The sequence below is a fragment of the Nicotiana tabacum genome, chromosome 8 (assembly GCF_000715075.1).
Source record: "Nicotiana tabacum cultivar K326 chromosome 8, ASM71507v2, whole genome shotgun sequence".
NCBI lineage: Eukaryota > Viridiplantae > Streptophyta > Magnoliopsida > Solanales > Solanaceae > Nicotiana > Nicotiana tabacum.
The window spans coordinates 174,414,810-174,433,207 of record NC_134087.1 but is presented as its reverse complement, the minus strand read 5'-3'; positions in this window follow the sequence as shown (position 1 = coordinate 174,433,207).

The window sequence follows — 18,398 nt, the reverse complement described above, 5'->3', positions numbered from 1 at the left end:
TCTCATGTAAAGAAGGGGATGAAGATCACCAAAGTGCGTAACCTCAAGGTGAGGTTTGATCAGCATATAATAAACTAGTACTTGGGCTTCGAGGATGTTGAGCCAAAGGAGTATCTGAAGAAATGTGCAATGAATGAGGAAGTCCGACCTTGGCTGTCTAAGATATTAGCACCACCGGGACCACCACCACCATGGATTACTGTTGATATTCCCATCTGTAGGAGCACTTTAAGTTTTGAGATGAAGGGGTGGCAAATCTTAGCAGATTGGATCCAAGCCAGAATGAGACTCATCTTCCTATTCCTCGGGAAGTTCTTGTGGCTTCCGTCATGGCTAGGTACCCAATTGATGTGGGTGTCATGATGTTGGCCAACATTTCCTTGATAGCATGGTAGGATAGATCGGCCTACCTTTATCCCAACACTATCACAGAGGACCTCACCGATGCAAAGGTAGAGCCGAGATCTTTTGACCCCAATGTGAAGGCGAAGAAGCCATTTGACTGGTATTCATTGATGGATGAAACCAACCCAAAGAAGAATATCCAGCCTTCTACCACCACATGCCAGTTTGGTGAGCCAGTAGTGTTAGTTTCTGAGACAACTAATCTTCCATACACCTCTTGAGACTTCTTCCAGTGTTGCTGCTATGCCTATGCCATCATCCTCAGCTCCTACCATAGCTTTGAGTCCAGTGCTCATGCCCAGAACTCCACTATCTCCTCTGCGACTCTCCCATACATTGGTGAGCCTCAACAACTAGATGCAAACAGCTACTACAAAGTTGTATGACTTATCTAGTACTGCTACAGTACAGTCCACTATACAGGCACCACAGGCCCCATATGACATTGATGAGATGCTCAAGAAGATTCTGGATAACCAGAAGATGATCATGGACACCTTGGTACAACATGGGTTGGTTATTGAGGAGCTGGTGAAGGAAGTGAAGAAGATGAGGATGTCCTAGGCAAGCAAGAAAATAGTAGACAAGCTCAGAAAGGAGGTGACTAGACTTGCTACAGTTGGGGATATTCTTTTTGATATGCTACTTGACCAGCACCAATCCATCCCAGAGCCATCAGCACCATATACAGTGATAGCACCAGCTAGCCAGTCTAAGGAACCAGACCTTGCTGCCAACACTACTGAGGCAGTACTTGCAATGTTTGCCACTCTCGCCACGCCTAGATATGACGATGATGAGATATAGTTGGTTGATCCTAAGGGATATAATATTGCTGGGGACATTGAGATGTCGAACGATCCTTAGGGAGTTTTCGTCACTCTCTCTTCTTTCACTCTTATTTTGCTAAGCATTGGGGACAATGCTTACTTTTATTCGGGGTGGAGTTTATTTGATACACTGGCAAACTTTGGATACATTTGGTCTGTAATAATATGATGATTCTCTTTCTTTTCTTATTTGTACTTATCTATCTTTAATAGTTATTATTCATTAGCTTCTTTATTTTTTAACTTTAGTTCTCGTTTTGTTAAAGTAGCTTCTTTTTATGCTTTAGTAGATAATAAGACTTTGATTTTCTTAACGCTACGATTCTTTCCAAAGGTAGTTTTTGTGTGAACCGGTGTCTCGTCCCAACGATGGATGGCGTGACAACCTTCTTAAGGTAATGAGTCTGTTTTTGTGATGATGATGATGATGATGATGATGATGATGATGATAATAATAATAATAATAATAATAATAATAATAATAATAATAATAATAATAATAATAATAATAATAATAATAATAATAATAATAATAATAATAATAGCAATAATAAAGTCATTCTCGAAGAGTTAATCATGCTTAATTTGGTACCAGCATACTTAACTACATGCTTATGGTTAGAGATAGAGCTTCTGAAAGAAATAGCTCTAGTTAACGACTTTGAGACTCTTGAGTTGACTTTGGCAATCATCGAGTGGTTTATTGGACCATAATGATCTTTAAACTTGAATGTGGTTGTTGTAGGCTCTGGACTTTATCCTTTTTTACAATCTAGATATGTAAGGGGTGAGATGAATTGTTCCTAGTCCAAATATACGTGGGAATGGTCTAGAATTTGCCCTGAATGTGCTTCAAGGCGAAATCCTATGTTTTGCTTGGTTTGAGAAATGATTGTTGGCTTTTCTTGTCCCAGTTGAGCTTTCTATTTCCAACCAATGTCATTATCCCTAGTCAACCCCCTTTGATAACCATGTTATAAACCTTTACCTATTTTCTCGTGATCCTCTCTTGGCACCTGGACTTTCTTTAACACTCTTGTAAAATAAGTGGCTTAAAGCATAAGTTTGGGGAAGATATGAGAAATTTGAAAAAGGTATCAAGGCACAAAAATAGAAAACAAATGATCTCTATGAAAAAGAAGGCAAGAAAAGAAAATGAACAAAAAGAAAAATGCAAAAAGAGAATAAGTGGAAGAGTTGATAATCATAGTATAGAGGAAGAAGGATGAATAGTAATTCCGTTACTATTCACGAGCCATAACTCCGGAATCCGGCAGAGGATTATCGCAAATTTAGTATCAAAATAAACATCTACTCTTCACGCACAATCCCCAATTGGTTTCATAGTCAAAATCATAGCCAATTTTTCCAGATCTTAATTTTAAAGATCGAGTTACTTAGCACGCAGAATTTTCAGCTTTTTCTTCATGTAAATGGAGTTTTGAAGATCATCATGGCTGCTACCACCTCTCCCCAGCCATTAGCTGTGGGAGAGGCAATCCAAAACACCATAGAAACTCATCCAAATCCTAATATCAAACAGTCCTATGCATCGCAACTACTGTCAAAACAATATGCCGCAAAAATCGCAAAACTGGAACTTTGTCCTGTTACGTTTGAGAATGGAATACCTACTGTAGAATTCACCATAGATGAAGTGTATGCATTCACCATGGAAGAAGGTCTTCATCAAGCAGTCATACTGAAATTTTCGTATGGAAAACCTGAGCTTTATGAGCTGCGTCAAGTTCTGCCAAAACAGTTCGATATTAAAGGCAATTGTAATATTGGACAACTGGAATTTTGACATGTACTGGTAAGACTTGATTTGTTTGATGATTTTGTTCAAGTATTATCAAGATCATCAGGCTATGTTAAGTCGAAAGGCACTGAGTTCTTTTTTAGAACTTTTCCATGGACGATTGGATTTAATCCAAGAGAAGAGACGTCTAAAGAAGTTGTGTGGATTTCTCTGCCTGAACTGCCTTCAAGTTTCTTTTCAAGGAAGTCATTAATGTCCATAGCTTCAGCTGTTGGAAAACCTCTAGTTGTGGACAAAGCTACTCAAGATAGAACGCGACCAAGTATGGCAAGGGTAAAAGTCTTGCTTGATCTGTTGGATAAGCATCCCAAGAAAGTTAAGATTCATATTGTTGATTATAAATCTGGGGAACTAGTGGAAAATTATCAGGATATTAAATATGATAATCTCCCAAAATTTTGTACTTGTTGTAAACACCAGGGACATGATGAAAAATCTTGTCGTTGGTGGATCGAGAATAATCAGGGAGAGGTTGAAGTTGTGGATGAAAGAGAAGGTCTGGGCAGCTTGGATAAATTGCAAGGTGATGCTAGAGCCTATCTCAATGCAAAAAGAGCTGGGCATTTGGAAGGGGAAACAACAAAGGAAATATTGGTCGAGTAGCAGGATTCACAAATTGAAAAGGAAATACAAAATGCTCTTCAGAACAAAGAGAATGCAACAAATCGAGTTGTTAATGATAACACTGTTGGTGATGTTTCACAGGTTCATAAGGGTCCAGCTCTACCCTCTCAAGATGTGCCTCTAGGATTGCCCTAGCAAGGATTGCCAATGCTGTCAATCTAGTAGTGCAAGCGTATGATAAACTTGCAGCTGCTGCAGCTCTTATTGTAACTGTTGCAGGTTCTAAAAGGACTATTGAGTTTGCTGATAAAGATGCAACTGTCCAGGATTATTTTGTTCATAATGGTAAAGTGTGGAACAACAGGGAAAGAAAAAAGGGTTGGAACCTGCAGCTGATTTAAGACCAAAAGGTGATCGAGCTGAAATTTTTGTACCTGGAAAACACTCAGCTATTGTGGTGTCAAATTTGGAACCTATTGTTCCATTGACTGCTACTATTGATCGACCTGCCAAGGTAGGTTCAACTGATGCCTCTAGGATTGTTGGTGTGCAGGATGGTAATGATACAATCACATCAGTGTTTGATGGAAAAGGGCAGCTACATGTGAATCAAACTAAATGTGACAAGCTAACTAATGTGGATCGAGCAGCAGTTAGTGTGAGCACGTGATTTTTGTTTCGCACGACAATCGCTCCAAAAAGAAATAAAAAATAATAATTGGCCCTGCTGTACAATTTTGAATTTCTGTGCGGCACCTTGTTGATTTATTTGTGACTTCGGCCCATTTTTATTTATTTACTTTATTAAAAAATAAAATTCAAAAATATATGGGTCCTGCATAATTCAAACCGTAATCCGGTCGTTAAATAGAAAATCATAAATAGGCATCTTCGTCCGTGATTTTATTTTTTGTTTAATTTTACCCATTTTTGAATTATTTTAACGTGTGTGTGAATAATTGTATTGGGTGTTTATTTTAATTTGATTTTATTTAGTTTTGTATTTTTTTTATATAAAAAAAAAGGGCCTTGCCTTTCCGGATTTGGGCCAATTTATTAAAATTGGCCCAAAAAAATAATGCCCAAACGGACAGCCCAAGCCACCAGTCCAAACAGCCCACCCCCCAGGCCATAAAACGACGTAGTTTAACACCAAAACTACGTCGTTTCGATGCCAACCCATCACAACCGTTTAAACCAAGCCGATCCAACGGTCCGGATCTTTCACCCGTAACCCCACTACCCGACCCGTTACCCGAACCAATTCTGACCCCTACTAAGCCAAACGACGACGTTTCGTTTAAACCTTCAGATCCAAGCCGTCCATCTCGTCTCATCCAACGGTTGAAATCAATCCCCCCATTCCATATATAAGCCTCCTACCACACCCTGCCCCCCTATCCAATACCCCAGCTTCCGTCTTCACCTCCTTCCCCACGAAACCCTAGCCGCCCCCTTATCCCTCGCCATTAATCCCGGCGGCATGAACGCCGATGACCTCCGCCTGAACACCATAGAACCCCCTCACCGCCCTGAACATCGATCTGTTGGCCGTTTAGTTCGAATCCCTTCCCACCTTCTCGAATCTTCATTTGAAGATTCGAGTCGGAACCCGAGTTACACCAATCGACCTCAACTTCGCACCAGACAGTCCCCAGACCCCCCTCGTGACCAAACCATGCTTGGTTTGGTCCGAATCTGACCAGGGAAGCACGAATCCCGGATCTAATTTTTGGAACTTTGAAGGTCTTCATCGATGGTCCGTGTTTTGTTCAAACTAAAAGATTAAGGTCTAATGGACCTTAATCGAAGTGTTTCTCATCTGAGAAACACTTCGATTAAAGCCCGTTCAGCCTTAAGAAAGGTCTGTCCGAATCCGAGTTAAGGCTTTTGATTTTTCGAGATTTGAGGTGAGTTTTGATTCTCTTTGCTTATTTATGTTAGTCCATGTTCGTTTAAAAGATTTGTTCTGGTTTTGTTTTTAATCTGTGTTTTGAGTTTTATCAACTGTTCCTGTCCATCTCGCCTGAACCTTTGTTGTTTGATTGAGTCTTTCTTCTAATTGTTCTGATAATTTGTATGTATGTATTTGTTGTGCAATTAATTGAGTTTCAAATGTGAACTGACCAACTGATTCCCCCCATGTAATTTTGCTTAGTCAGTACAATTCGAATCATGTGTTCGATACTGTTAAATGTCTGACTTTGGTCTCGATTGTACGAGTTATAACTAGTATAGTCGAGTCGACATATGTCGTCAATTAGTTTCAGATGTTTGAACAATATACAAATTGATTTGCTTCTGTTTAGCATTGTATGAATCAGTTGGGAATTGAATTTAGCTACTTATAGTTGTTAGTCTGAATCAGAAGTGTAAAGGGGTTGATTATGTTTAGTTGCAGTCAGAATTGGAGGGCATGTGCACTTGTGCACAACATGTGCATTTGTGCACTTGTGCACAACATGTGCATAAAGGCTTTTGTTTGATTTAAAAATGTTTTGACAGCATATGCTGTCAGATACATCCTGCTGCCCACACCCTACTTTAGTTTCAGAAATAATAAACATTACAAAAAGTAAGTCTGCCAAGGGAATATGATGGGGTTTTGGATAATACTTAAATGACTAAGTGGAACTGAAAAGAGGGCAGCACATGAGGGGGTTTCTGATGGTCTAAACAGGCTGTAAAAGGGGTAATGTGAAAGCTTATAAAAGGGAGGACATACAGAGATAAAAGGGGGATCAAAAAATAGGGAGAGAGGGAAAAAATACACTGTGAGGAGTTTTAAAGAGAAAGCTTGAAATTCATACATTGTGAGGATCTAAAAATAGAGAAAAGAAAAAAGAAAGAGTTGGCAGGAATAGAAAGAGAGCAAGAAAGAGATTAAAAACAGATTAAGAAATCAAAAACTTGGTCTTGTTTGTATGAAGTTCATCTATTGTCAATACGTTAGGCAGTGTTCCTTCTTCTAAATTTCAATCGAGATTATTGTTGGTGTTTTGTTGCATTTGGTATATTCCGGAATTGGATTGTCTGGAGTATCACACTGTGTGCTGTTTCATTTGGCTGTTTCTTCTTCAACTCTAGTTCCATCTCGCAACAGAATCCTTTCTGTTGTGCTGTTCTGATTACTGCTGCTATCTTGCTCACTATTGCTGCTGCATTTCTGTCCTGCTGCTACTGTTAATTCTGCTTTTTGCTGCTGCTGATTCCCCCATCTTCTTCTCCTTCTCCTTTGCATTTTCAGCATTTTCAGGTACACATTTCAAGTCCCATGTTGATGTAATTGAAACAGTTTGAAAGCATGAAATGAAAAGGTTGAAAAAGTTCAAGTATTTGCTGTAATATTCATAGTACATTAACAAGCCTGTGAAAATTGATTAGTTTATAATTCAACAGTTCGAAAGTATGTACTGATATTCGACTAAGTTTATCATGTTGTGTTTTAGTTCGGTAGTTCGGTAGTTTATCATGTACTGTCTAAGTTTATCATTTGTTTGTTAATATGGGCATGTATACTTCGACCTTATACCATACTGTTCCTGTTCCATTTAGTTTTTTTTTTAGTCCAGATTAGTCCACATAAGTTAGTTAAGTTCAACTCGAGAAGTGTTCGGATTAAGTGTTGTATTTCGTTAGCTCGTACATGATTCTTTGTCAAATTAAAACATTTTACTTTGCCAGTTATCCTTTAATCTAGCCCAAATAAGTTCAGTTAAGTTCAACAAGAAATCTTTTCATATGTAATGTTCGGAATAAGTATTGCATCTCATCAATCTCATATGTAACCTTTTGTTCGACTAAAGTATTTTTGTAAGGCATGATGTTTTTTTTACTTTATAAGTAATTAATCAGAAATTGATAGGAGCCCGATTTAGGCCAAAACATATACTTCAATTAGTATACATTTTTCGTTCTTCTATCTCTGGAAACAAAATAATAGAAATGTAGTCACTATAGGATGCCCTTCTAAAATAATGAGACGAGCCTCGCCAAATAAAAATACAAATTGCGGGGCCCTCAAATATTGACAATGATAAATATTTAGAGTTTTGGGAGGGACGGTTTAGTGAATTCCATTGCCTTCCCTAAAGATAATAACGCGTTTAGATTCTTTAGGCGCGACTTTAAATAAATTATATTCTTAAAATCGGGTGCGCATTGATGTGACCCGAATCTAAGTCTCCACGGAGTCAAAATGTGTTAACAACTACGAGTGCATTGATTGTGACGTGGTTCGAGATGCATTTTCACGACGTTGCAATTCTATAAAAATAAATGATAATAATAAAAGCGGTTTAAACTTAATAAAAGCACATAAGTCATAACATATATTTAAATCAGATATTTAGCCATTATAACAATTTAAGCGACCGTGCTAGAACCACGGGATTCGAGGGTGCCTAACACCTTCCCTCGGGTCAATAGAATTCCTTACTTAGAATTTCTGGTTCGCAGACTTCATTTGGAAAAGTCGAATATTTTCCTCGATTTGGGATTCAAGATAAACCGGTGACTTGGGACACCAAAAGCCAAACTTTTCCCAAGTGGCGACTCTGAATTAAATAAATAATCCCATTTCGAATATTGTCACTTAAATTGGAAAAACTCCCTCGCGCATTTAAACCTTCGGGGCGGGCGCGCAAAAAGGAGGTGTGACAGTTAGTGATACTGTAAAATGTGCAAATGATTTTCAAGCTGCTACAGCATTGTCAAGGTTACATATGGATGTGAATGCACTCTTACAAATTCTTACAACTGAATCTGGCCAACTTATGGATGATAGTGCATTAGCTGCAATTGTTCAAGCTTTTGTTGCCAAAAATAATGCAGCAATACTAGAGAGATGGGGGGCTACTCTTGCATTGAAGGGAGATAGGGATCGAGAAGCTGCTGTGTTTGTTGAACCTAATGCTACTCAACCGACCAATAACGTGAATAATGCAACAAATGGGTTTGTGGGAAATGAGGAATCTGAAATAAAAGCTGCTACTATATGCTCGAATTTGGAGGAAGCTGTTACATTGGGTGCAAGTGTTGATCTAGCTAATGCTAAGAACTATAAATCAAGTGATGTAGTAGTTGATTCAATTGAAAAATAAGGAACAGAGGAGCATCAAAGAGGTCAGAGGACTGGGCTACAACCAGCTGCACAAACACTTGCAGATGATCAGCAGAAAAATGCAGTGCAAATCACTGACAAAATAGTTTCTGCCCAATTTTTGGGAATGAAAACATTGGGACGACAAGCATTTTGATGGAAAATAAGAATGGGAATTTGAATCCAACTATGCATTTTTCCAACCCTCAAGTAGAACAAATCATTAACGATGCTCAGAATGAGATGATGATGAAGGATATTATGTTCAAACAACTGTTGGTTACGCTGAACAAATCCATATATGATGTCCCCTCGCAATCAGTTGAGTCCTGTGGTGAGTTTGAATGGGAATCTGGGCAGCTCATGCTATAAACTGGAAATAACAACGAGTTAATACAAGCAAATGTGAGGGACATAGTTGTTAAAGCTAATTTATGGAAAGATCAACGTGAGGAAGATGATGAAGAGGACTTGGGCGATGAATTTGCTGGCTACTCTTCTGAAGAATGAGAGCAGGAGGTGGATCAGTATAGTGCAGAGGAGGAGTTTGATCCTCCAGTAAAGCAAAAGAAATTAAACCTTCAAGCTCCTGCATTTCCAAGAAACACTCCTAATGCTGGTACTACAAATTCAGAATCTGGAAGGGTAGTACAAGCTGTAGAAACATCTCTCAAGCAGGAAACTCAAGCTACTTCAACTCAAATGGTAATAACACCTACGAAAACTGTGCAACAGCAGCGAAAGGATCCAAATATTTTAACTAGCAATCATCCTGGTGATAGTAAAATAGTAACAGTTACAACGATTGGGCAGAAGCAGCAACATACAACAACTGCAGCTGATGTTAATACTAATCCTGGGTAGCAGCAGTCCAATGCAAACACGACTGGGCAGAAGTAGTCCAATGCAAACAAGACCGGGCAACAGCAGTCTAACGCGAACATGACTGGAGTTGTAGTAATGGTAACTGATATACCTGCAATTTCGTTGGAGGACAGAAAGTTGCTGGATGCTTTGGGTAGTCCAAAACCACGCAAAAGTGCATACTCATCATTCTCAAAAATGACCGGATTGAAGCTGAAATTTTCAGTGACAAACAGACATGAACCATGTAGTGCAAAGACACTGAAGAGTCATGAACCATTGTGGATGGTTATACAAGATGAAGCTAATCAAAAACTTGAGGCCAACTCACGCGTTGCCATCTCCGAAGAAGCAAAAGAGGATGACTTGATTGAATCTTGTCCGGAAGAGGCGGCTACAACTGGAGATTTCGCTCCTAACAAAAATGAAAAAAAGAAGGTGACTCAAGAAATAACACTCAGGCAACTCCCAATAAGAGCTGCAAAGAAAAAAGGGGTTGCCCCCTCCAAATCTACGAAGTCCAATAGATACGACAACAAATGAAGAACTTTGAAGATTATTTGAAGACAGTTAAAGAGGATTTTAAGGAAGTTCAAATTGAAGAACTCATAAGTTTGATAAATGAGGGGCAAGATTCTAATTTCTACATTGTCTTAGTTTATCATTTTCAAAGCATCATCACTTGTAATAGCGTCATAGAGTGTGTTATAAACTCTATGGCGATCATAGAGTACTTGGTACTTTCAAGTTCCTATTTTTTACATGCTTGCTAGAAGATGAGGCTTTCTCTTTGCCTCAATAGGATTGGCAAGGTAAGGTTTAGCACGGTTAGTATTGCCTTGGTCCTATGCCTTTGGAAAAATATCTACACGGCTATGAGATTATATGCCCTCGTGAGACTTTGCCGACAGCTACACCATGAATCCTCTACATGAGGCTGCTATCATAAGGCAATGTGAGGCGCAGAGGAGTGATTATATAGCCAAGGAATATGGGTAACAATACCGGTGCTATTGTCCCCCTTATTTATACTTTTCCTAATTGTTGTAATTTTGTTTTTCTTTTATTAATAAAAAACTAGCCCTAGGCGCTTGCCTAGCGGATTGCCAAAAAAAAAGTGGAAGATTTGATGGATTTGAAAAGAGGCAATGATTCCTAACATGAGCATAAAAGGGAGAAAAAGAAGGAATGAACAAGAAAGAGTGATTTCAGGTCTCTTTAGCCCCCAATAAAAAGAAAATGCCTCTAAGAATTGGTATTTGTTAGCCGAGAATTGAAAATATGAAGTGCTTAAGTAAAGGTATAACCACTTGCCTATATGGTATCCCACCCTAATCCAAAAGTCTTCATTACAACCCTAATGTAGTCCTATTTGATTGCGAACTGAGTGGGCTTACATTAGCGGTGATCTACATGAGGGGAAAGCCTATAGTATTTGAAGTCGTACCTGTGACATTCTCTTATGAGAGATGAGTGAACCTTTCATGAATCTTAAGATTGAGTGCTAACTTTTTAATTGAGCTTGGAAAATGGAAGGTATAGGAGGAAGAGTTTAGAGTCCACCATGACCTACATGATAGAACAAGAGCCCTTCATGAGTAAAGTCATTTCTTGAAGCTCAAATGTTACATTAGAACTATATGTGCACGAATATTTAACTTGTCACCTTGTTGATAATGCATGAGTAGTGTGGGTAATTATTGGTCCCAACTAAGTATGGATTGCTCATCATTGACTCGCTGAAATGACCTTTAACTTTGAGGAGGTAGGAACTAATTTATTTGCTTGAGGATAGCAGAATTTCCTCTACGGCGCATAACTGGTAAAGAAGCCCAGCACATTTTAAGTAGATGTGTGCACCGCACATGAATAGTGCGGCCGCGAACAAGGTCTGCACTAACAAAAAATTAAAATGTTTATAAAATGTGCAAATGACCAAAACTTAAAGCCTTGCCTGAAGTACGGACCGCATAAGAATTGTGCGGCAGCAGAAGCTGACTTGCAGCCGCAAACCAAATTGTGTGGCTGCAGAATCCAAGTCTCTGCAAGACTAAGCAATGTACGGACCGCACATGAAAATGTGCGGGTGCAGAACCTCCCGAGGAGTATTTTTATCAGCGAATTTTAGGCCACTATAAAAAGGCGGGAATCACATTTTTAGGTCAAGTTTTGAAGTTTTGACGGGAATCACATTTTAGGAAGTTTGTGATAACTTTGGGATTTAAACATCATAGTTTATCAATTTAATCTTAGATTATGAGTTTAATTAGTATTTATTCTTTGTTTTCTTCATTTTCTATTTATGAGTAGCTAGACTTTTACTAGGGTTGTGACCCAATCCTAGTGTGTAAATCTTATGGGTATTTAATTTAATGTTTATTTATGATTGGTATTAATTATTTAGCCTTTTTTATACTTTAATTTAGAACTAATGGCTACAAACATTTGTTCATGCCTTTTTGAATTGGTCTTTACTTGAGAAAAAGGGACCTAGTCTAAGAAAGCTTGGCTAACAAGAAATTGACCTAATTAAAGATTTGATTAGCCTAATTAAGGGTTGGAACTAGATATGAAAACCTGACTTGAGCTCTTATCAACCATTTAGCTTGATATCCATATGGGCTTGAGAAAGTCAAATTGGGCAAAATTACTCTATGACTGAGAGGTATTGAGTAGGTAACTTAGAGTTAAGAGCTATAATACACCCCGATCAATGAAATAATTGTTAATGTATGTAACCCATTAGGCGAACACCTAGGTGAAGATCACATCCCTAGGCTTTTTAACCATTTGGTAAAAACAACAAAAAACAATCATTTGCTTTCTAGTTTCTTCTCATTAGTTTATATTTGTGAGTGTTAGTTTAGAAGTAGAAACCAAAAATCCTTTGTTTGGAAGTGCAATTCAGTTATTTCATTTGCTCTCATCGAGTGTATACCCTAACACCCATATTAAACTCCATGTGGAAATCTACCCCGACTCTTGTTAGGTACTATTTGTCCAATGACCATTTTCACTCACTATTGAGTGCGGATTGGACGTCGATCATCTCCACCGAGTACTCAGGCTCCACGCATTTCACCGAGTCCACAAACTTCTCAGGCCATGGTTGCCGCTCCAGTTGTTGCCCCACCTGTACAACTAGCTAAAGGTGGAGGTCAAGCGGGTAGGGGTCACCCTATAAGGGGAGACCAAGCCAAATGTTATGCTTTTTCAGGTAGAACAGAGACGGTGGAATCAGGTGCAGTTATCACAGGTATTGTTCCAGTTTGTCATAGAGATACATCAGCCGCAGTTATCACAGGTATTATCGCCCTAAAAGGGAAGACCATGCTAGATGTTATGCTTTTCTGGGTAGGACGGAGACGGTTGCATCAGACGCGGTTATCACAGGTATTGTTCTGGTTTGTCATAGAGATACATCAGTCTTATTTGATTCAGGCTCCATTTACTTTTATGTATCATCTTACTTTGCTTTATATTTGGGTATATCTCGTGATTCTTTGAGTTCTCCTGTTTATGTGTCCATGTCTATGGGAGATTCTCTTATTGTTGACCGTGTGTATCAGTCATGTTTAATTGTCATTGGTGGTTTGGAGACCAGAGTTGGAGTAGTGTTGCTCAGTATGGTAGACTTTGATGTTATCTTGGGCATGGACTAATTGTTGCTCTATCATGCTATTCTAGATTGTCATGCCAAGACTGTGACATTGGCTATGCCAAGTTTACCGCGGTTGGAGTGGAGGGGTATTTTGGATTATGTTCCTAGTAGGGTTGTGTCCTTCCTTAAGGTACATCAAATTATTGAGAAGGGGTGCGATGCGTACCTAGCCTTTGCGAGAGATGTCAGTGTTAATAGTCCTACTATTAAGTCAGTTCTGGTCGTGAGATATTATCCCGATGTATTTCTAGCAAATCTTTTGGGCATGCCGCCTGATAGAGATATTGTTATTGGTATTTACTTATTGTCAGAAACTCAGCCCATTTCTATTCTACGTATCGTATGGCCCCAATAGAGTTAAAGGAGTTGTTGCAAGATTTTCTTGATAAGGGTTTCATTTGGCCTAGTGTATCACTTTGGGATGCTCCAGTTCTGTTTGTGAAGAAAAATGATGGTTCTATGCACATGTGTATTGATTATCAGCAGTTGAACAAGGTTACAGTGAAGAATAGGTACCCATTGCCATGTATTAATGACTTATTTGATCAGCTACAAGGTGCCAGAATGTTCTTGAAGATTGATTTGTGGTTAGGGTATCATCAACTGAAGATTCGGTATCCGGAAATCCTGAATACTGCTTTCAAGACTCGATATGGTCACTATGAGTTCCTTGTGATGTCATTTTGGCTTTCCAACTCCCCAGCAACATTTATGCACCTGATGAATAGTGTATTTTAGATATATCTTGATTCATTCATCGTTGTGTTTATTGTGACATCTTGGTGTACTCCGCAGTCGGGAGGATCATGAGCAACATTTCAGGATTGTGATCTAGACCTTGAGAGAAAAGAGGTTGTATGCAAAATTCTCAAACTATGAATTCTAGCTTGATTCGCTGGCGTTTTTGGGTCATGTGGTGTCGAGTGAGGGGATACAGCTAGATCCGAGGAACATTGAAGCAGTGTAGAGTTGGCCCAGACCATCTTCAACTACTGAGATTCGGAGTTTTCTTGGTTTGGCCAGGTATTACCGCCATTTTGTAGAGGGTTTCATCCATTGCTTCACCTATGACCAGATTGACCTAGAAGGGTGCTCCTTCCAGATGGTTTGAGGAGTGTTAGGAGAGATTTCAAAAGGTCAAAACTGCTTTGACTACATCCCTAGTGTTGGTATTGTCTATGCGTTCGGGGTCTTACATTGCGTATTGTGATGTGTCACGTGTTGGCCTTGGCGTGATGTTGGTGCAAGACGGTAGGGTGATTGCCTAAGTATCTCGGCACTTGAAGGTCCATGAGAAGAATTATTCAGTCCATGACTTGGAATTGGCAGCTATTTTGCATGCCTTGAAAATTTGGTGGCACTATATATACGGTGTCCCCTGTAAGGTCTACACCGACCACCGGAGTGTCTAGCATCTGTTCAAATGGAATGATCTTAGCAGAGATAGGTAGAGTTTCTTAAAGACTATGATATATTCTATATCATCCCTGGAACACTAATGTGATGGCCTATGCCTTGAGTCGAAAGGCAGAGAGCGTAGGCAGTTTAGCATATCTACCGGTAGCAAAGAGGCCATTAGCATTAGATATTTAGGCCTTGGCCAACCAGTTTGTTAGATTGGATGTTTTGGAGCCCAGTCGGTTTTCTGCTTGTATGGTTTCCCGTTCTTCTTTATATGACCGCATTAGAGAGCATCAGTATAATGACCCCCATTTGCTTGTCCTTAAGGACACGGTACAGCACGACGATGCCAAGGAGGTTTATATCGGAGATGATAGTGTGTTGTAGATGTAGGGCCGGTTATGTGTGCCCAATGTGGATGGGTTACATGAGTTGATTCTTTATGAGGCCAACAGTTCACAATACTCCATTCATACATGTGCCGCTAAGATGTATCAAAATTTGAGGCAGCACTATTAGTGGAAAAAACTGAAGAAAGACATAGTGGAGTATGTAGCTTGGTGCCTAAATTGTCAACAAGTGAAGTATGAACATCAACAGCTAGGTGGGTTTCTTTAGAGACTTGAAATTCCCGAGTGGAAATGGGAGCGTGTTACCATGGACTTCGTTGTTGGGCTCCCACGGACTCAAAAGAAATTCGACATTGTATGGGTGATTAAGGATAGGTTGACCAAGTCAGCTCATTTCATTCCGGTGGTAACTATCTATTCTTCAGAGTAGCTAGCTCAGATCTATATTCGCGAGATTGTCCGACCTCATGGCATGTCGGTATCCATCATTTCTGACAGGGGCACGCAGTTTACATCGCACATTTGGAGAGCCGTACATCGTGAATTAGGCACACGAGTTGAGTTGAGTCCAACATTCCACCCCCAGATGGACGGATAGTCTGAGTGCACTATTTAGATATTAGAGGATGTGCTTTGTACATGCGTTATGAATTTTCGGTGGTTTTTAGGATTGGTTCTTGCCGCTTGCGGAGTTTTCCAACAATAACAACTACTAATCGAGTATTCAAATGGCTCCTTATGAGACCCTAAATCCCGATTTGAGATGGGAAAGGCTAAGTTATTAGGCACGGATTTGGTTCGAGATGCCTTGGATAAGGTGAAGTTGATCCAGGATCGGCTTCGTACATCCCAAACTATACAGAAGAATTATGTGGATCAGAAGGTTCATGATGTTGCATTTATGGTTGGAGAGGGAGTTTTGCTCCAGGTTTCACCCATTAATGGTATGATGAGGTTCGTGAAGAAGGGAAAGTTGAGCCCTAAGTATATCAGCCATTTTGAGATCCTTGAGAGAGTGGGAGAGGTGCCCTACAAGCTTGCATTGCCACCTAGTCTATCTGTAGTTCATCCAGTGTTCCATGTTTCCATGCTCCGAAAGTATCACAATGATCTGTCCCATGTTTTAGATTTTAGCTCAGGCCAATTGGACAAGGATTTGTCTTATGTTGAGGAGCCGGTGGCCATCTTGGACATGCAGGTCCGAAGGTTGAGGTCAAAGAAACTTTGTTTAAGTAAAGGTTCAGTGGAGGGGTCAACCAGTCAAGGAGGAGACTTGGGAGACCGAGCATGATATGTGTAACCATTATCCTCATCTTTCACCACTTCAAGTATGTCTCTATACTCGTTCCAGGACAAATGTTTGTTTCAAGAGGGGGAGGATGTAACGATCCGGCCGGTCGTTCTGAGTATTTTAGCCCCATTCCCCTATTTATTGCCTCATATATGTTATATTATGGTTATGCGACTTGCCGGGTTGGTTGTTTTGGTTTCGGGTGAGGTTCAGAGTGAATTGGGACACTTAGTCCCAAAGTTGGAAGCTTAAGTAGAAAAAGTTGACTAGAGTTTGAATTTTGTGTAGACAACTATGGAATGGAGTTTTGATAGTTCTGATAGCTTTGTACGGCGGTTTTGGACTTAGGCGTATGTCCGGATATTGATTTGGAGGTTCGTAGGTCGTTTTGGCTTGAATTGGCAAAAACTATAAAGTTGAATGATTGGATGATTGAGAAGTTTGACCAGATATTGACTTTATTGATATCGGGGTCGGAGTCTGATTTCTAAAGTTGGAATAGGTACGTTGTGTAATTCATGACTTGTGTGCAAAATTTGAGGTCATTTGGGGTTGGTTTGGCATGTTTCAACATTAGTTTTAGGAGTTAGAAGTTCATTAGGCTTGAATCAATGTGTGATTCATGATTTTGGTGTTGTTTGATTTGATTTGAGGCTTCGAGCGAGTTCGTATTGTGTTATAGGACTTGATGGTATGTTCGGACGGGGTCCCGGGAGCCCCGGGTGTGTTTCGGATTGAGTTAGGGCCATTTGTTCATTTATTGAGGTTTCTGGTTTTCTTAGTTTCTGGTTTCCTTCACCGCGTTCGCGAAGGATATGCTGTGATCGCGTAGAGTCCTTATTGACTAATGATTTTTACTCTTTACGTTAACAAGGTTAGGACTGCGATCATGTTGGTTGGGATGCTTGTGCATCGTGAACGCATGCTGTCACACCTCCTTTTTTTCCTACAACCGCGTAAAGGAATGTATAGGGAGTTTTTCCAATTAAAGTGACAATCGAAACGGGATTATTTATTTATTAAATTCAGAGTCGCCACTTGGGATAATTTTATGGTGTCCCAAGTCACCGGTTCAAATCCCGAATCGAGGAAAAGATTGACACTGTTTTACAATCCGCGAACACAGAAATCCGGGTAAGGAATTCTGTTAACCCAGGAGAAGGTGTTAGGCATTCCCGAGTTCCGTGGTTCTAGCACGATCGCTCAACTATTATAATTGGCCTATTATCTTATTTTAGTACATGTTTTAGCCTATGATTCCATTTTAACTTTTACCGCTTTTATTCAATTATTTTTAGGAAAGGTTTCAACGTTATTAAAACACGTCTTGAACCACGTCACATAAATGCACCCGCCGTCCTCGACATATTTTATCTAACATTGTTGAGATTTTGATTTGGGTCACATAAATGCGCACCCGAGTTTAGGAAGGTAATTTTAAGATAGTGCGCCTAAAGCAACTACGCACTTTCAAGTTTGCGAGGGCCATGAAAAATTCAACTAATGGCACACCTCGATTTCTAACAGTTAAAATAATTAATGGAGGGCCAAAGGTTTTGAGATTTTATTTGGCATGGCACGCCTCGAATTATTCCTAAAGGGTTTTATTATTCGAAGTCGTTACAATCGGGTCACATGAAATGCACACCCGAATTTTGGAAATAGACATCGTAACTATGTCACGGGAACCGTACCCATAGTCACAATGGTTTATTAATCACGCCTAAAGCAACTAGCACATTTGAATTATTTTCCTAATCTTGAGATTATTGTGAAGGCCACGAATTATGAGAGTCATTTGTGGAAATGGGGTTAGCCATTGATTTAGTAACAGATTCAAATCCCTACGGCATAGTAACAATCGCGCATAGCGTGGGTAATTGCGATAGAACTTTGCACCAAAACGAGAGATTGTCTCATGTGATAATGAAAAGAAGCTAATTAATAATGGACACATAAAAGATAACAATTGCACATGGCGTGGGATCATCAGAAGCACGTCACCTTCGGCATTTCTAAATATGCAGTGTGTTTGCATTAACTTTGCAGTTCGATAATTGCTATTCTCGGGCATAAGTCAGTTGTTTATGGGGTAGTTCAAATTATCCA